This window comes from Otolemur garnettii, unplaced genomic scaffold, assembly GCF_000181295.1.
Source record: "Otolemur garnettii isolate 467f Iridium unplaced genomic scaffold, OtoGar3 scaffold00192, whole genome shotgun sequence".
NCBI lineage: Eukaryota > Metazoa > Chordata > Mammalia > Primates > Galagidae > Otolemur > Otolemur garnettii.
This window is the reverse complement of record NW_003852587.1, coordinates 261816-282660: the sequence shown is the minus strand read 5'-3', so window position 1 is coordinate 282660 and position 20845 is coordinate 261816. Positions and strand designations below refer to the sequence as shown.

Genomic DNA, 20845 nt, shown 5'->3' with positions numbered 1-20845 from the left:
CATTATAAAATTAACAAAAATAATATAAAACTCATATTCTGGCAAAATAGCCACATGGCAGCCAAAAACCATATATTCCCTTCCTGTTCTCCTGCGGGTTCGTGCATTCTTTCTAAAAATCGGGACTTTTTTAAACCGCCGTGGGACACGGGGCAAATTGTTCAAAAGTGGGATCTCTGGTCACCCTAGCTTAAACCCAAGAATTTGAGGTTATGAGCTGTGAGCTGTGATGGCATGGCACTCTACTGAGGGCAAAAAAGTGAGACTCTGTCTCAAAAAAAAAAATCTGGACTGTAGCTTTTTAATTTATTTGAAGATAGACACATTTTTATAGCTAGTCTTATCTATTTTGATTTTTCTTTTTTATCTGTGATATAAATTGCTATTCATTCAGCAAATTAAACACTTCTCTTGATTCATTATATCAAAATGGTTAGTTGATTTTAGTTTTAAGAATTATGTGTCGGGGTCCACCCAGGTTTGATGATTCACTGATAAACTTAAAGGACTCAGCATATAGTTATATTCACAGCTATGATTTATTATAGCTAAAGGATATAAAGCAAAATCTTCAAAAGAAAAAGGTCCATGGGTCAAATACGACAAGAAATCAAACGCAAGCTTCCAAGAATCCTCTCACAGCAATGAGTTGTGATTATGATGTGAAATGTTGCCAACCAGTAAAGTTCTTTAGACTCTAAAGTTTAGAGAATTAATTATCTGTGTTTTTACTAGGAGGTCATCACATAGGCACCCTCTACCTGAAACTTGTCATAGTCCAAACTCTCAGAAACAGGTATTCAACATAAATCATAATTACACAAACAGGTAATACACAGGGAGCCACTCTTTTCAATCAGGAATGTAGGACACCTCCTGAAATTCACATTCCTAGATGCCCATCAAGGGCCAGTTTTGGAAGTAGGTCTTCCAAGCCTCTTCCAAAATCACAGTTTAAGTCTGCTGTGTTAATGCTCCTTTACAAACTAAAATAGAGATAAATAGTAGAAGGGTTTTGAGTTGATAAATTTCTGGTTCTGCAAACAAAATATAATTGCCTGTAAAGATAATTATAGGGTTTGAGTTTGGGGGGTTTGGTGTTTTGTTATTTTTTTTTTAAACTTTAAACATTTGCATTTTAATGTCTGTTTTTTTTCTAATTAGATGGCCAGATTTTTGTATAAAACAAATCCTGGATTGAGATGTTACCATGTAGAATAGATTTTAAGCTTTGAATGCTGAAAAGTGTATTCTTGGCTCAGCAAGGTGGCTCACACCAATAATCACTACTCTGGGAAGCTGAGGCCAGAGGCTCCCTTGAGCTCAAGAGTTGCAGACTAGCCTGACCAAGAGCCAGACCCTGTCTCTACTAAAATTAGAAAAATTAGCCAGGCATTGTGACAGGCGTCTGTAGTCCTAGCTACTTAGGAGGCTGAGGCAGGAGGATCTCTTGAGCCTAAGAGTTTGAGGTCACTGTGAGCGAGGCTGATACCATGGCACTCTAGCCTGGGCAACAGAGTGAGACTCTGTCTCAAAAAAGTAAAAACACTAAAAAAGAAAAGAAACTATATTCTGTTGCTACTGTCTTAAGTTGTTACTCTAGTAATTTTTGTCTATGAAAATTAATCTTTAGGACACTCATTTTGAATATGTTGGTATACATATGAAATATGAAGAAAATTCAGTTAATCTTCTGATATTTAAGAGAAATAATGTTTTCATTTATAAAGAAAAACTATTTTTAAAATAAAAATTAAAATTAAAAGTAGTTTTTAATAGGGTGGAGCCTGTGGCTCAGAGGAGTAGGACCCTGGCCCCATATGCTGGAGGTGATGGGTTCAAAGCCAGCCCCGGCCAAAAACTGCTTTTAAAAAAAAAGTAGTTTTTTTTTGTGTTTTTTTTTTTTTTTTACAGAGCCTCAAGCTGTCACCCTAGGTAGAGTGCTATGGCATCATAGATCACAGCAACCTCCAAGTCCTGGGCTCAAGCAATTCTCCTGCTTCTGCCTCCCAAGTAGCTGGGATTACAGGCACCTGCCACAACCCCTGGCTATTTTGTGGTTGCAGCCGTCATTGTTGTTTGGTAGGTCTGGGCTGGATTCAAACCTGCCAGCTTAAGTGTATGTGGTTGGTGCCTTAGCTGCTTGATCTACAGTATTCATGCCTTGTAAAAATTTAGAAATTATGGAAAATTATAATGATGAAAATAATGCCATTCACAAAAGTTAATCAGTGAACATAATTACATTAATTGAGAATTTTTTTTTTTGCAGCTTTTGGCCGAGGGCTGGGTTTGAACTCACCCCCTCTGGCATATGGGGCTGGTGCCCTACTCCTTTGAGCCACAGGTGCCACCCCAATTGAGATCATTTTATACATGCAATTTTGTTTCTTGATTCTTTTCACTTAATTTTTAGCATTTTGCTATACCATTAAATATTTTTGGATACAGTATTTTTTTTTTTTTTAGAGATAGAGTCTCACCTTGTCACCTTTGGTAGAGTGCTGTGTTGTCACATCTCACAGCAACCTCCAGCTCTTGGGCTTAGGTGATTCTCTTACCTCAGCCTCCCTAGGAGCTTGGGACCACAGGTGCCCGCCACAATGCCTAACCATTTTTTTGTTGCAGTTTGGCTGTGGCCGGGTTTGAACCCACCATCCTCAGCATATGGGGCTGGCATCCTACTCACTGAACCACAGGTGCCTCCTGGATACATTATTTTAATAACTGCATTAAGATGTCTAAGTGTGTGCATGTGCCATAATTGAACATTTACACTGTTTTTTGTTTTTACCTATCAGAAATAATGTTATAATTAATATTCTTATATATAATTACTTGTTCATACTCCTTGATTGCTTTATTTTCCCAGAATATATTTCTGGAAGTAGTATCACTGGGTAAAAGAATACTTGAATACATACAAATACATACATTGCACATAAATTTAACTTTTTATACAAGGCATCATATTTTGAAAACTGCATACACATAAACATACAGCTTAAGGATTTTCTTTTTTTTGAGACAGAGTCTCACTTTGTCACCCTCAGTAGAGTACTGTGGCATCACTGTTTACAGCAATCTCAAACTCTTGGGCTTAAGCCATTCTCTTGCCTCAGCCTCCCAAGTAGCTGGGACTATAGGCAACTGCCACAACACCTGGCTATTTTTTTTTTTTTGAGACAAAGCCTCAAGCTGTCCCCCTCGGTAGAGTGCTGTGGCATCACAGCTCACAGCAACCTCCAACTCCTGGGCTCAAGCGAGTCTCCTGCCTCTGCCTCCCAAGTAGCTGGGACCACAGGCGCCCGCCCCAACACCCGGCTGTTTTCTGGTTGTAGCCGTCATTGTTTTGACGGATCCAGGCTGGGGATACGAACCCGCCACCTTACGTGTACGTGGCTGGCGCCTTAACCGGTTGAGCTATAGGCGCCGAGCCAACACCTGGCTATTTTTAGAAACAAAGTCTTGCTTTGGCTCAGGCTGGACTTGAACCCATGAGCTCAGGCAATCCACCCTCCTCAGCCTCCCAGAGTGCTAGGATGACAGGCATGAGCCACCACGTCCTGCCCCTTAAGGAATTATTGTAAAGTGAATAGTCATATAACTATAACCCAGGTCAAGAAATAAAAAGACTGCAGCACCTCAATAATCTATGGATTCTTCTTTTTGTTCATAACTCCCTCTCTCAGAAATAACTTTAATCTGGACTTCATTTCTGTGTTTTTATATCTATACCTTCCAAATAGGCATCCTCTAATTATAAAATTCAGTGTTTTCTGGGTTTTTAAATCTTTATTTAAATGGAATCCTACAATATATATACTTTTTGTTTTTTGGGGTCTCTGAGATTTATCCAGTTTGCTTTGTGCAGCTGTTCCTAGTATTGCAACAAATTTACTCACTTTTTTAGATTTTATTTATTTATTTTTCTTTTTCCTTGAAATGAAGTTTGACTCTGTTGCCTAGGCTACAGTGCCATGGTGTCAACCTAGCTCACAGCAACCTCAAATTCCTGGCCTCAAGCGAGCCACCTGCCTCAGCCTCCCAAGTAGCTGGGACTACAGGCTCCTGCTGCAATGCCCAGTTACTTTTTCTGTTTTTAGTAGAGATGGGGTCTATCTTTACTCAGGCTGGTCTTGAACTTCTGAGTTCAGGGGATCCTCTCACCTCAGCTTCCCAGAGTACCAGGATTATAGTTATGAACCACCACACCGAACCTACTATTTATTCATTTTAATGTTAATGGGCGTTTGGATGGCTTTCAGATCTGGCTATTTTGAACAATGCTATTATAAACAGTCTTATATGTATCCTTGTACACCTAAGTACAAGGAGTGGAGACCTAGGAGTGGACTTGATAGGTTTTTAGAATATGTACAACTTCAGTTTTCCTAGGAAATACCAAGCTATTTTCTTTTCTTTTCTTTTTTTTTTAATTTTCCAGATTCTTTTTTTTTTTCTTCTTTGAGACAGAGTCTCACTTTGTCACCCTCAGTAGAATGCCGTAGTGTTACAGCTCACAGCAACCTCAAACTCCTGGGCTCAAGCAATTCTCTTGCCTCAGCCTCCCAAGTAGCTGGAACCACAGCTGCCCACCACAACACCAAGCTATTTGTTGTTGTTGTTGTTGCAGTTGTCATTGTTGTTTAGCAGGCCTGGGCTGGGTTCGAACCCACCAGCCCTGGTATATGTGGCTGGTGCCCTTAACCACTGAACCGCAGGTGCTGAGCCACAAGATTTTTTTTCTTTTTTTTATTTCAGATTGATGTAAGGGTACAAACAACACCTTATAGGTGTGGGACACAACTACAAATAGGTACTCTACCTGACAAATGGAAACATTGTAACCAGGCTGTTTTCTAACATGAATGTATAAACCGACCCTCTGCCAATTCTCTAAGTCCTGGTTTTCCTGGGACTGGCCCCGTTTAAGCCTATTATTCTTTATTAATAGTACCTTCCATTTATTCCTCATCATTATTATCTGTGCTGCACATCGTTGCTAGTACTTTACATTGTTAGAATTTTAAATTTTAAATTTTTGAAGTGTAATAGAACGTCATTGTGGTTTTTCCTGGATTTCTCCCCAAATTGCCACTTAGTGTCTTCATTCTTCTAATGGTATCTTTTGATAAAAAGAAGGTTGTAATTGTAATATAGTCTAATTTATCATTTTTTCCTCTCATGGTATCATTTTTTTCTCACATGTTTCTGTGTCTTGTTTAAGAAATATTTACCTATCCTGAGATCATGAAGATATTCTCCTGTATTTTATCATCCATCTGGAATTTATTTGGGTTATATTGTGAGGTAGCAGTCCAATTGCATTTCTTTTCCATATGGATATTCAATAGTATGAGCACGATTACTGAAATGACTGCTCTGTAGTACCAGTTTTCCATAAATCAAGCAGCCATCTAATGTATGATTGTTTCTGGGATCATTTCTGGTCCATTGGCCTATTTGCCTAACATGATGCCAAGAACATGTTGTCTTATTTGCTATATATCTTTATAAGTTTTAGTAACTTGTAGAGCAAGTCCATCCTCTTTGTTCTTCTTCAAGCATATCCTGAGGGATGTACTTGTCTCTGCATTTCCCATATACATTTTAGAATGAGGTCATTGATTTCTACCAACAAAACAAATATTGGGATTTTGGCTTAAGTTACTATATCAGATCTTTATATCAATTTTAGAATAATTGACATGTTTACAACATTGAGTTTCCAATTCATGAGCATAATGTTCATATTCTTGTTTATTTACCTCTTTGATTTCTTTTAATAAAGGTTTATACTTTTCTCCATAGAGGTTATATACATTTATATTAGATTTGTTTTATGTAAGATTTATTCTTAGATATGTACCTTTAAGGGTAGGTCATTTTCTCTCATTCTCTTCTCTTCCCCCTCTTGTACTAACTTTATATTCCTTGCAATTCATCTGGTTTCATTAAGTCCAATAATTAATCTGTAGAATTGTTTGGATTTTCTGCATACACAATCATATCATCTGCATATAATGAGGATTTTGTTTGTTCCTTTATAATTTTTTTTACATGTTATTTCTTTTTCTTTACTGCAGTAAATAAAACATCCAGAACAATGGTGATAGCAGATATCTTTCGTTATTTCTGATCTTAGAGTTTGCAAATCACGAATGGATCATGAATTTTATCACTCTTTCCTGCATATAATGTTTTAGTAATGGCAGACCACATATATGTGTATAATGGTGGTTCCATAAGATAATGGAGCCAGAAAATCCCTGTTGCCTAGTAGCCATCGTAAAGTTGTAGTGCAACACATCACTTGTGTTTGTGGTGATGCTGCTATAAATAAACCTTCTGTACTGTCTGTGATATAAAAGTATAGCACATATAATTATATATAGCTTATAATACTTCATAATAAATGACTATGCTACTGATTTATGTATTTACTGTACTTTTGTCACTATTTTAGAATATATTCCTACTTATTAAAAAGAAACTATAAAACAGCTTCAGGAGATGTTCCAGAACATCTTGTTATCACAGGAGATGACAGCTGCATGCCTGTTATTGCCACTAAAGACCCTCTAGTGCAGGCGTCCTCAAACTACGGCCCACCTAGGACGTTTATCTGGCCCGCCGGGTGTTTTTGCTGTTGCTGCCTGTCCTGCTTAGCAGCCAACTTATCCTTGGCCCCATAGTCCAGCCCTCCAATGGTCTGAGGGACGGTGAACTGGCCCCCTGTTTAAAAAGTTTGAGGGCTCCTGCTCTAGTGGGATAAGACTTGGAGGTGAAAGACAGTAATATTGATGATCCTGCCCCTTTGTAGGCCTAGGCTAATGTGTGTGTGTGCCTTTGTTTTTAACAAAAATAATTTTAAAAATAAAAGAAAAAAATTTCAAGAATACACAAAAGCTTATAAATATATTAAAAAATTTTAGTAATTTTTAAAATTTTCTCTATACATATACATGTATAGGTTTCCACTTTTTGCCTTCACAAAATTAAAAAGGCTTAAAATTTAATAACAATGTTTAAGATAAGGACTAGAAACAAAAACCTTGTAACAAATGAATGAAGATAAATAATTCAGAAAATAAATCAGATGATTGCTGCAATGAAATATTGAGCAATAATAATAATGCCAAAAAAGTAAAATTCACATTGTCAGATAAAAGTATGTCTATCATAGAATGCTTTGACTCTGAGGTTCAGTATAGAGTCATCAGTTAACTTCTTTTTTTTTTTTTTTGTACAGCTATACAGTGTGTGTTTTAAGCTAAGTAGCAAGTTAAAAAGTTACAATAAGCTAAGGTTAATTTATTATTAAAGAAAGAAAATATTTTTTAATAAATTTAGTGTCACCTAAGTGGATAGTGTTTACAAAGACTACAGCAGTGTACAGTAATATCATAGGCCCTGACATTTGCTTACCGCTTCTCACTGACTCATGCAGGGCAACTGCCATTCTTGCAGGTTCCGTTCATGGTAAATGCCCTATATGGGTCTACTACTTTTAAATCTTTTTACCATATTTTTTACTGTACTTTTCTGTGTTTAGATATATGAATAGTTATCATTGTGTTACGGTTGCCTACAGTATTCAGCACAGTAGTATTCTGTATTCTGTATAGATTTGAGCCTGGGAGCTATAAGCTATACCACATAGTCTAGATGTATACTAGGCTATACCGTCTAAGTTTGTGGCAGTTCACTCTAGGATGCTGTACAGCAACATAATCATCTAATACTTACCTGTCATTAAGGGATGCATGACCGTATTGAAGTGATTATATGACATTAGCCTTTAATCTGTTAATACAATGAATTGCATTGATTTTAGGATTAATCAAACTTATCATGGTATATAATCTTTAACCCTTTTTATATCTTCCTAGATTTAGTTTAGGCTTTTTACATCTGTATTTCTTACACTGTCCATAGCAGGTTTTTATACCGAGATTATACTAGCCTCATAAAATTAATTGGAGAATGTTCTTCTCTTTATATGCTTGGTAGTACTTACGTCTAAACCTATTCAGGCCTGACTTTCTTCTAAAAAGAGTTTCACTCTTGGTTTAATTTTAAATATTTATAGGAATATTTAGGTTTTCTTTATCACTTTTAGCAAACTGTACTTTGCTAGGAATGAGTGCATTTATCTACATTTTGATTATAAAGTTTTGTTATAAAGTTATTCATAATATTTCTGTGGTCATGTCTTTTTTTTTTTTTTCATTCTTGATACTGGTAATTTGTGCCTTTTCTTTTTCTTTTTCAGCCTTGCTAGATACTTATCAGTTACTTATATTAGTCTTCTCTTTTTTTTTTTTTTAGACAGAGTCTCACTTTGTCACCCTAGGTAGAGTGCTGTGGTGTCATAGCTCACAGCAACCTCAAACTCTTAGGCTCAAATGATCCTCTTGCCTCATCCTCCCAAGTAGCTAGGACTACAGGCACCTGCCACAATGCTGGGCTAGTTTTCTTATTTTTAGTAGAGATAGGGTCTCACTCTGGTTCAGGCTGGTCTCAAGTTCCTGAGCTCAAGCAATTCACTTGCCCCAGCCTTCAGAGTTCTAGAATTACAGGTATGAGCCACCATGCCCAGCCTATATTATTTGTCTATCATCCCATTTTCCATCTAGTAATTTGGAAATTTAAGCACTCTTTGCTGTTATCTTAGTGTGTATCCTGGAAATTGCGGTATACTCTCTAATGTATCAAATTCTGATATTAATACCATTATTGTCCTCCTGAATAGTACAAGTACCATAGATCACATTAATTTCTTATAATGCCTTCCTTGACTTATAGGCTATGTTTTTCATATATTTATGTATATGGATGTATTTCTTTAATTATCTTTATTTAGATTAACCACACACTTATCCTTTCTGTGTTCTTTATTCATTCAGCATCTCTAAGGTTTTATCTGAGTTAGTTTTCCTTGTGTCAGTCTTCTGGGTATAAACTTTCCATTTTTGTTAGTTTCAGAACTTTCTTACATTTCCTTCAGTCTTTTTTTTTTTTTTTTGAGGCAGAGTCTCATGCTGTCACCCTGGAGTGATGTAGCATCATAGCTCACAGCAACCTCAAACTCTTGGGTGCAAGCGATCCTCTTGCCTCAGATTTTCTATTTTTAGTAGAGACAGGGTCTGGCTTTTGCTCAGGCTGGTCTATTGCTTGTGAGCTCAAGCAATCTACCCGCCTGGGCCTCCCAGAGTGCTAGGATTACAGATGTGAGCCACTGTGCACAGCCTTCCTTTCAGTCTTTTTTTTTCTATTAAATCATAGCTGTATACATTAATGCATTTATTGGGTACAATGTGCTGAATTTATATACAATTTGGAATACTTACATCAAACTGGTTAACATAGCCTTCACCTCACTTCATAGATTTGAGATGGCAAAGAATTTTAGATTGGCATTTTCTTTCCATTATAAACCATTCTACTATCTTTTGGCACCCATTGATGTTGAAAATTCAGCTAGCAGCCTGTCACTTCTCTGAGGGTAATCTGTCTTTATTTTTCAAATCATTAAAATTTTTTCTTCATCTTTTGTTTTCTGTAGTTTTTTCTGTGATGTGTTTTAAGAGTGTTTGTATATGTGTATATGTGTATTTTCACTTTGCCTTAAATTCTTTAAGTTTCTTCAGTCTGTGTGTTGATATTATTTGTGGTTATACACAATCCTTAACCATTATCTCTTCTATTATCGCCTCTGATCTCTCTCATCATCTTTGTGACCATATGAAATATAAGTAGAAGTATATTTTGTGGTATTTTTCTTTGTCTCCCACCTTTCTTCCTGTATTTTGCAAGTTTTTTCTTCATACTTTGCTCTGTTTCTTCTGTCCACTCTTTCAGTCCTCTAATATTCTCTTCCACATTGTCTAATCTGTTGTTAATCTATTTACTGAATTTTTAATTTTATTTATATGTTTTAGTTTTATAGCTTCTATTTCCTTTTATAAACCTCCTGTGTTACTTTTTACTTTCATTTTCTTGCCACAAAGTTCAAGCTCAGCTTTTATGTTCTGGGACATAGTAAGCTTCATTGTTGGATAAGTTGTTTTGAATGATCTCAGGATATGAATCTTTGTGGGTTGCCATTACTATCCATTATTTTTGCTGGTTCTTGGTCAAAGTCTCTTACTTATTCATGTACCTCATTCATTTTCATTGTGCTGGGAATTCTGTTGAAAATTATTGGCCTGGGATGATGCTTTCTTCCTCCAGAGAGAATTTTTTATTTGGTTCTACTGGGCACTTTCTGGCATTAACAGCTTGAGGCCTATCTTAATCAAGGCTCAAGGCTTAGATTTTCAGGGCCACTTAGAGGTAAAGTCAGGATGCAAGTCTATGAAGGAACTGATTGCTTATAGTTCACCCAGCTCAATGCTAGAGAGTAGACTATCAAATTCCCCTGAATTCTGACTTGCTTTCACTGAGAGATATCATCTACATAAGCAAATGTCCTCAGGGCAAAGAGGACTGTGATTCTTGGCCTGATCTCTCTGAATTCTCATTCTTTCCTAGATCTCAGAGACATTCCCAACAATTTGGTTAATAATTTGATGCTTTCATGTGTTTTTTTTTTCACCTTACTTAGTTGTCTTCAATGGGAGATATCATGTAGTCCTCCATTAACTGAAGCAGAACTCTAACAATATATTTAAAACTCTTTTTATGTAATTTCTTAATACTTTCCATAAAGAGTTACCCTAAGGTGACCAGATTTTAACATTGGTAAAGTGGGACACCATTGACGACGGTGGGGATGGGGGGTGAGGGTGGGTGGTGGTGGGTGTTTTTAATTAAAAATTTGGTCTATATGGAGCAACAAAAATTTTCATAGAATGCAAAAATAGTATTGTAATATATTTTTTTAAATTTCAACATAAGTACAGTTTACAAATATAATACATTAAAAAAAATATGTATAGGGCAGCACCTGTGGCTCAAAGGAGTAGGGTGCTGGTCCACCTGGGCAACCTTGCCCAGGAGGGGAATAGGGAGTTTACATTAGCCTTCTCATTTCCAAATGAAGTTACATTAACCTCTTCATTCCCAAATGGAGTTACATTAACCTTTTCAGCGGCTGATATATTCCCTTCCCGTTGTCCCGCCGTTCCCTAGCTTGTCTTGCTTTCTTTCCAAAAATCGGGACTTTTTTAAAATGCCGCAGGACACAGGACAAATTGTTAAAAATCAGGACTGTCCCGCCATAAGCAAGACGTCTGGTCACCTTAAGTTACCCACCAATTTATATTCACACCAGTGGTAGAGGAGAATGTCCATATTTGCATTTTGATAGGTCAAAATGATGTTTTGTTTTAATTTGCATTTATTTTGTTATTAGTGTAGTCAAATATTTTCAAAAGTATGTTTACCCATTTTTTTTCATCTAGTCACTTTCTTTATTATTTCGTTTTCTTTAGGTATTTAGTTGTAAGAATTATTTACTTACTAAGGATGTTTACTTTTTTCATGTATTTGTAAATATTTCCCCAAATTTGCCTGTTTTATTCTGCTTATTGATTTTTTTAAATTTGCAGAACATTAAATTTCTGTCAGAGTAAGTTACATATAAACAAGAGGTAAGGCAAGAATGAACTCTTTAGTATTGGAATGGTGCTGGATTAGAGTTGGAGACAGCAGAATGACCTTATATTTGACTTATATGTATACACACACACACACACACACACACAGAGATAAATACAGAAGTAATTACAGATATATTTACATAGATGAGTAAGTACACTTACATATATTTCCTACCTCTGTCCACTTAAGAGAGCTGAAAGCAGTGATACTCCAGTAGTAATGAGCATATCTACCCCTAGGTCTTCATTTCTAAGTATCTTCCTCTAGTAGGAGCCCGGAGTTCCTTTAAGAAATGATGATTATTAGTTCTTGGACTGAGGCAGAGAAAATATAAGATAAGCCTGAAGCATATTAGAGTACTTGAACTTAAGGAAGTGTTCAAAGGAGGCATGTCAGAGACAAAAAGGAACCAACCTGAAACCATTTCCAACAGCCCAAACTGGAACAATTTCAGCAATAATAATAATAATAGCATGGTATTAGGTTATAACTCTAAGTATAAAATGTACATTTGTGTCCATACTGATATAAAGGAATAATTATACAAATAAATTTATATTTGTATATTTGTATAAATATTTGTATATTTATATTTGTATAAATAAATAAATACATGGAAGAGGGAAAGAAAAACCTTCCTTACAGAAGAATTCCAAGTACTAAGTGTAGATAATCTCCCTTCTCCCTTAACTGTGTGCTGGACTTGGTGACTCACTTTCAAAGAACAAAATATGGGAAGGAAAATTTAGTAACTTCACAGTGGAGAGAACTGACAGATGCTGTCTTTACCAAGTGACCAAATTAACATTACCAGTGATAAGTAATATGGATATCATCTATCCCCTGATATGATGTGATGAGAAAGGCATTTCACCTTTGATAATCTCCCCCCCCCCCCGCAAAATGTAATTCTTACATAGGCAAGAGAAAGATATCATTCAAACCCAAATTGAGGGACATTTTATAAAATACCTGGTCAGTACTCTAACTATCAAGGTTATGAAAAACAAGGAAAGACTGAGCAGCTGTCATAGAGCAGAGGAGACTAAGGAGACCTGATGACTAAATACAATGCAGAATCCTGAATGGGATCTTGCAACAGAAAAAGTACATTAGTCAACAAACTGGTGAAGTACAAATAAAGTCTGGAGTTTAGTTAATAGTAGTATATCAGTGTTACTCTTACTTTTGATAAATGTACTATAGTTACCTAAGATGTAACACTATAGTTGGCAGAGGGTTATACAAGAATTCTCTGTACAGTTGTCCCTCAATATACACAGGGGATTGGTTACAGGACCTTCAAGTGTAGCTAAATCCGCATATCTCAAGTCTTGCAGTTAAAAAGTCAGCTTTCTAGGCTGGGCACGGTGACTCATGCCTATAATCTTAGCATTCTGGGAGGCTGAGGCAGGTGGATTGCTTGAGCTCACGAGTTCTACAAATAGAAAAACGGAGGCAAGAGGATCACTTGAGCCCAAGAGTTTGAGGTTGCTGTGAGCTATGATGCCATGTCACTCTACCCAGGGCGACAGCTTGAGACTCTGTCTGAACAACAAAAAATAACCAGTCATCCTTTCATATGCACAAGTTTTGCATTGCACAAATACTTACGTATAAGTAGACCCACACAGTTCAAACCAATATTGTTCAAGGGTCAATTGTGGTATCTTTGTAGGTTTTATGTTATTCTAAAATAAAAAGTTTTCTTTACTTAAAAAAAGAAACCATAAGTTTAAACTATTAATAACAAATGTATAGACGAGTGTCAGACCCGGTAGGTTGCAGCCAGGCAGCGTATGTGGCAGACGCGGAACACGCGGGAGCTTTCTTGCTGCTCTGCCAGAGCTCTCTGCACCACCGTCCCCGGGTGCGGGCCAGGGGAAGCCAAGGAACAAGGGGGTGCCAACGGTCCGGCAGGTCTGTGGCCTGAGTCCAGGAGCGCCTCGGGCAGTGGTCGCGAGTAGGTCCCCACGGCTGCTGCCATGACGGACTCTCCCCAGAGGGGACTCTTTCTCAGCGTTTGCTGCAGAGAGAGATGAGGGGAGGCTTCTGGCTGCAGGACTGTGAGATGGCTAAGTGGCCGACCAGTTACGGGGATGCTGTGGACAGCCACCTCCATCCTACTAGACAGGCTCATTTGGTTCCAGCAGCTCCCACTGGACAGCATGTTCCCGCAGAGGCCGCCTGCCGCCCTGGTCGCCTGGCTGGCCGGGGGCTTACTGGCAGTGCTAGCTAATCAGTGCCGCTTCGTGACGGGCCTGCGTGTGCGGCACGCACAGGATATCGCGCAGCTCTATGGTCGCCTCCGCCTCTACTCGGAAAGCTTGCGCTGCGTCCTCCTCTGCCGCCTCTGGCTCCGGCTACACGGCCGCCCTGGCCATGCTGCTGTCTTTATGGCAGCGCACGCCAGCGTCTTCGTGTGGGAAGAGGAGAGGATCCAAGAGGAGGAGTTGCAGAGATCCATGAATGATATGAAATGGTTGGAGGAAATGTGAAATATGTTTCAGAGTTCTGGAATCAGGTGCCAACCTCCAGAACCAAAATCCCAAACAGAAGGGAATGAAGATTTGCAGGGCAAAGAGCAGCCATGGGAAATGGTGACGGATAAGAAACACTTCAAGCTGTGGCAGCATCCAATTACAGGCACCCAGCTTTACCAGTACAGAGTTTTTGGAACTTACACAGATGTGATACCACGGCAGTTCTTCAATGTTCAGCTAGACACAGAGTATAGAAAAAAGTGGGATGCCCTGGTGATCAAGCTGGAGGTGATTGAGAGGGATGTGGTTAGTGGTTCTGAGGTTCTTCATTGGGTAACCCATTTTCCTTATCCAGTGTATTCACGGGATTATGTTTACGTTTGGCGGTATAGTGTCGATCGGGAAAACAACAGGATGGTGTTGGTGTCATGTGCTGTGGAGCACCTTAGTGTGCCAGAATCACCGGAATAGATCATGCGAGTCCCAAATGGTTATCCATCCCCACAAGTCATTTGATGAGAATGGCTTTGACTACTTGCTGACATACAGTGACAATCCTCAGACTGTGTTTCCTCCCTGTGTTAGTTGGATGGTTTCCAGTGGCATGCCAGACTTCCTGGAGAAGCTGCATATGGCCACTCTGAAAGCCAAGAACATGGAGATTAAAGGACTACATCTCAGCTAAGCCTTTGGAAATGAGTAGTGAAGCCAAGGCCTCTGCCCAACCCTCGGAGCTGAAGAATGAGGGTGGTTGTAGCCCTGCTCAGATTGAGTATGCCTGAGGGGCTTTGGGATAAGAAGGGATAGGTTTCCAGCCCTGTCTCAATCCCTTATCACTCTGCTATGGAATGGGGACAAGCCACATGTATTAGAAGGCGTCTTCTGTAACTACCAGTACAAGATAATTCAATAACTGGTGTCTGATTTTGTTCAGAGCCCTTTTTGCTCTTATCAACACAGAGAGAAGAAGGCGACATCCATGGGGATGTTGCCATAGTCTCAGGCCAACCATTTTGAAATTCAGTATTCTACTGAACTAATCTGGAACAAACTTCTCACCTCAGGCCAGAAGGGGATGACCTTCATTTGTTTCCTGAGTAGTTTCCTCTGCTGACGTTCCAAATCTCACTATTGGTTTTGCAGTGCTTTTGATTTCCTTTAGTTCTGCCGGTCCACCTAGAAAGTGTAGTTGACTGGTTGAATCTATCAAATGAGGGGGTCGCTGGAATGTTCTTGGTGACAGTTGATGTGAATGGATGTGAACAATACTTGGCCATGTTAAGTGCCTTGTCCTTACCTTGCTTTTATCTTTAGGGACATGAAGTTTGTACCAAGAAATTTCTCTCTTTCCCTGCATAATACCACCCCATTGACTAACTTTATTTACCCAAAGCAGTTTCCTTTGAATTGGCCAGTTCTTCAGTATTCATCTAACTGTATACCTTGGATCATTGCCTCTTTCCTCACCTTAGCCCATTTATGAAGAGTACTGGAAGATGAGTCCTTTTAGATAGTAGCTCTGTTTATCATCAGTGTGTTGATAGGGTCAGTGGAGATGCTCAAAACATCGTATTTGAATTTAGTTTAAATTTTTTTAAACTTTGGGTCAAAAAGGAGGAGTTGGGGGAGTTGTGCAGAATATAGTCCCATTGTATAGAAAACACTTTAGATTTAGGCATTATTTTTCAGACTTATGTTTGACTTGTCCTTTTTGGAAAGTTAAAGGCAGAGGAATGGTGGCTGGGCCACTGTCTCGGAGCTCTTAGGTCTGTAGATAAGCAGTGTGAACTCATAGATGTGATCTTGCCCCAAATACTAATATAGTGGGGATTTGATATATGTGACTCTCTTGTTTCTGTAAAAAGATTTTCCTTCTCTCTTCAGAGCTAAAAACCAGCTATGGTGTTCAGATAAGGCCACATCAGATGGTATCAGTTTGGCCTAGCTGGTTTCGCTATGGTCATGCTGCAGTCTCTCAGGAGAATAGGGATCAAGTTTTAAATCTTCCTCCCTCCTTTTTTTCTGGAGTTTAAGTGGCCAGATTTTTCCCTTTTTTTCTTTTTCCTTTCTTTTTTTCCCTGCTTGCTACCCTTTTGTGGTGTTGAAAAGGTGTTATAAACCTGAGACTAAAATAAACCTTTCCTTGACCTCCTTGCCTGTTCAGATTTGTGCCAAGGAAGTAACTGCCCCAGTGTTTTATGTCTTGCCTTCTCTGAGTTGTTGGCATAGCAGAGAGAGATGCATTGAACAGTCCCAGCTTCTTTTCATTAATCACTTCTCTCTTCTCCCCAGGACCTGACAAAAAAGCAGGAAAGAGACCCTGGGTTATGTCTGAATTTAGCACCTGTGATCATTGGGGCATGGATGGGTGTGGGTGTATGTGTGTACACAGGTGCTGAGAAGTTGTGGTTACTCCGTGTTCTGACTTACGGCAATTTGACTCTGTACTTGGGGTCTGTCTGTACGGTTACTTATGTAAGTGTATTGATTTCACTCCTAACTGTGACATTTTTATCAAATGTGTGAATAAATACATAAAGATTGGTACAAAAAAACAAATGTATATTTCTAAGATAGTTATTAGATAATAAGGAATTCTTAGGGATTTTTTGAATTTTTTTATTTCCAATTAATATGAGACTAGTTTTTAATGGGTAATTTTGGCACCATGGTTATGTTACAACAAAGGGCCCTTACATTTTGTATAACATGTTATTGATGTCTGGGATTTGCCTCAAAATCAGGCAAAAGGTGGTAGTGGGTCTTAGATTGTATACAGGTAAAACAAGATTGACCAATGCATTTTTCTTTTGTTTTGCTTTTTGGTCTGAGACAGGGTCTCCCTCTGTTGCCTAGGCTAGAGTACAGTGACCTCATCATAGCTTGCTGCAGCTTCACACTCCTGGGCTCAAGCGATTACCCCATATTAGCCTCCCAAGTAGCTGGGATTATAGATGTGTGCTACTGCTCTCAGCTGATTTTTCTATTTTTTTGTAGCGATGGGGGTCTCCCTTTTGTGCAGGCTGTTCTTATAGACTCAAGTAATCCTGTGTCAGCCCCCCAAAATACTGGGATTACAAACATGAGCCACCATGTTGGGCCCCATTGTGTTGTTAATTATAGGAACAGGGTAATGAATACATGAGACTCTTTCCTGTCTGCTTCTGAAAATTTCCACAATATAAAATTTATTTTTAAGTGAGAGAGAAATTACAGAGTTTTTATTTAACTTTTACATTTTTGCTTTTATTTTATTTTGTTTATTTATTTTTAGGGACACTCTCATCCAGGCTGGAGTGCAGTGGCATGATCAGAGTTCACTGCAGCCTTAAACTTCTGGGCTCTAGTGATCCTCCCACCTCAGCCTCCAAAGTAGGTGGGACTACAGGTCCATGCCACCATGACTAGCTGATTTCTTAATTTTTTTGTAGAGACACTGTCTTGTTATGTTGCCCAACCTGGTCTTCCACTCCAAGCCTCAAGTGATCCTCCTGCTTCAGCCCCCCAAAGTTCTGGAGTTATAGGTGTGAGGCACTGTACTAGGCCATGTTTTTTCTTTTCTTCTTCTTTACTTTCTTTTTTTGGGAGGGGGAGGAGACACAGTCTTACTCTGTCACCCAGGCTAGAGTACACTGGCATTGTGGTAGCTCACTGCAACCTCAAACTCCTGAGCTGATGATTCTCCTGCCTCAGCCTCTTGAGTAGCTGGGACTATAGGAGCACGCTACCACGCTTGGCTAATTTTTCTATTTTTTTAAGAGATGTGGTCTTGATCATGCTCAGGTGAGTCTCAAACTCCTGGACTCAAACAGTCCTTCCCCCGCTGCCCCCCCAGATTGCTAGGATTATAGGCATGAGCCAGTGTACCTGGCCTAACTTTTAAAATTTTATTCTTATATATCATATCTCTGAAAATCTGTGTTCCCTGCCACATTAGCACACTTATCTGCTTTATCCTACCACTTTAAATATACTGTATTATAAAAAGTGAGACTACTGAGTGTTGATTAATTTTAAATCACTTTAAATAACTCTTTGCTTTGTGGTATGCCGTAAGTTTGATGTAGATAGATTTGGGTTTGTTTATATTTCCATTTGTTTTTTAATTGAAGTTATTGATATAATTGTAGATTCACACGCACTTACAAGAAATAATACAGAGAGATTGCTGTAGACTTTGCCTACTTTCTCCCAACATTAACCTTCTGTAAAACTAGTATTAATATGATATCATAGCCAAGATATTGATAGTGATACAATCCACTGTATCAGTTTTTAATTTTCAGGATTGCCTTTTTTTTCCTTATTTTAATTTTGGTTTTAAATTATGAAAATATTTATATAAGTCAAATCTCTGAATAGAGTTTATTCAGAAATATATGGTTTGCATCACTGTCAACATTCACCTTCTTGCCCTAGAGAAAACTATTTTTTAAAATTAGTTTTTGTTTTTTGTTTAAAAATATAAGAAGATATGTGTTTATACCACTCCCCCTTTTAAAACACGGCCATATACTCTCCTTTAAAACTTGATTTTATTTTAATTTAAGAATATGAAAACACTGGGAATCACTCCACAGCAGTGTGTAGACATCTTTTTCATTCCCATTTATACCTGTTTAATACTCCATTATGGTATAGAATAGTTTATTAAACCATTCCTCTATTAATGGACATTTGGATTATTTGCTGTCTTCTGTTACGTGAAAATCCTTATACATATGTCATTTCATACTATTGCTAATGTCAAATTCCTTGTATAAATGTTATGTTACTTTGCATTCCAATCATCATTATACGAAGTTTATAGGCTTTAATTGTGATTTAAAGAACTGTACTAACCGCTTAGTCATATTAATTAGTGTATACCTTACTTCATTGTAAAACTTATCATGTTTACAAGTCTGGACAAAGAGTCATAGATAAATTCTGATCTATTTTATGGCCCTTGTTCACATCTGTGAACTTGACGAGAATTCTATTAACTAGAGTAGACTTCTTGTCATGTAAGGTCACTGGGTCCAAGACAATATGTAATACTCAGAAGTAGAGATAAGGCCGTTTGTCCCTCTTCTGGTTGTTTACTTTGTAGTAAGTAGGCAGTGTCATTAAATCTTACAAGATATAAAAGATATACTTGTCAAAGATAGACTCTTTTTTTTTTTTTTTGAGACAGAGCCTCAAGCTATCCCCCTGGGTAGAGTACTGTAGCATCACAGCTCACAGCAACCTCCAACTCCTGGGCTCAAGCGAGTCTCTTGCCTCAGCCTCCCAAGTAGCTGGGACCACAGGCGCCTGCCACAATGCCCGGCTATTTTTTGTTTGCAGCCGTCATTGTTGTTTGGCGGGCCAAGGCTGGATTCAAACCCACCACCTTAGGTGTATGTGGCTGGCGCCTTAGCCACTTGAGCCACAGGCGCCGAGTCAAAGATAGACTCTTAAAATAATACTTATTCTAAAGTTATTCTTCATCTAAAATAATACTATTCTAAAGTTATTCTTCATCTTTCTTATGTACACCATTGAGGACTCAAGAGGTTCATAGGAAATGGGAGCAAGATCTTGATGGACCTTTTTAAGACACGGGAAGGATTTTAGGATTTATCTTAAAAATGTGGGTAGATACCATAAGGCATATGATCAAGATCACCATTTTTAAAGATTTTCTTTTGGCTGGGAGCACGTTTGGATGTAGGGAGAATTGGGAGGCCATCACAGTAGTTCATTGTGGACATTAGTTCATTGTGGACATAGTTCATTGTAGCTAGGATAGATCAGTGTGAGTGAAGAACAAAGGAAGTGAATATTGTTTGCAGATATTTAGGAATTAGAAGGTGCAGGATTTGATGATTAGATAAATGAAATAAAGAAGGAGTAGGAGTCTAACTTGCCACTCCATCACTAGCTTGAGAACTTGATATTTGGTGGTGCCACTTACTAACTTGGGCAACCCTGGAAGTAGATGATGAAATACATTGGACATGTTGAGTTTGAAGTTTCTGTAGTACATCTGAATGAAATTGTTAAACAGAAAGTTGGATATGTAGATTGTGAACACAGAGCGAGATCTTGGATGGTTGAGAATGGTTGCTATTTAGATGATTTGGAAGAGTATATAAAGGGAAAAGAAGATTGAGGTTCTTTCAAATTTTAAAATTTTAGAACAGGAGCAAGAACAAGCTAATAAGATAGACAAGGAATAGCTGAAGAGATAGAAGAAAAATCACAACAGGAAAGGGGCACAGACGCCAGGTAAAAGAGTATGTCAAGAACAATATTATAGGAAAATGAAGGGTTTGAGTACTTTTTGGTTCTGTCCTTCACTAAACTCCAGTATTCCTTAACCAATGTCCAACGTTCATGCTGTATACATCCCATTCTGGCTCATTTCTAAGATGTGTGTGCCCTATTCAGTAACTATTAGTATATTTTTGCTGCCATTTTGTATTCCTATCTGATATCTCATTTCCTTAGTGAGTGAAAGAACATTAGAAGACAAATGGAGAGGCCTATGCTATTGTCCTTGCTCTACCACCAACTTTAATAATTTTGTTTCTTAATACCTATTACATGTGACATATAGCTAGAATCTCAAGACAAAAATGGCTAGACATGGAAACACTTACAATGAGAGGAAAATAGGAAGAGAAAAAGCCATCACAGAAGGGGTGATACAGTGACCTGAAGATGATTAAGAGTTTGCTGTGTGGTAATGGAAGAGATGAAACTAGATGAAATTAGCAAAAATTTTG

General features: G+C 38.2%; 1 protein-coding gene and 1 pseudogene across 5 annotated transcripts in view; both read left to right on the top strand.

Annotated features, from left to right (window-relative positions):
- The window catches only part of CASK (calcium/calmodulin dependent serine protein kinase), a 406622-nt gene that overhangs the window by 155422 nt on the left and 230355 nt on the right, over positions 1–20845 (top strand). The gene's annotated exons all lie outside the window — the stretch shown is intronic.
- LOC100956756 lies at positions 13779–14979 on the top strand (annotated as a pseudogene). The gene has a single exon (XR_002770858.1). The product of XR_002770858.1 is annotated as an stAR-related lipid transfer protein 7, mitochondrial pseudogene (transcript).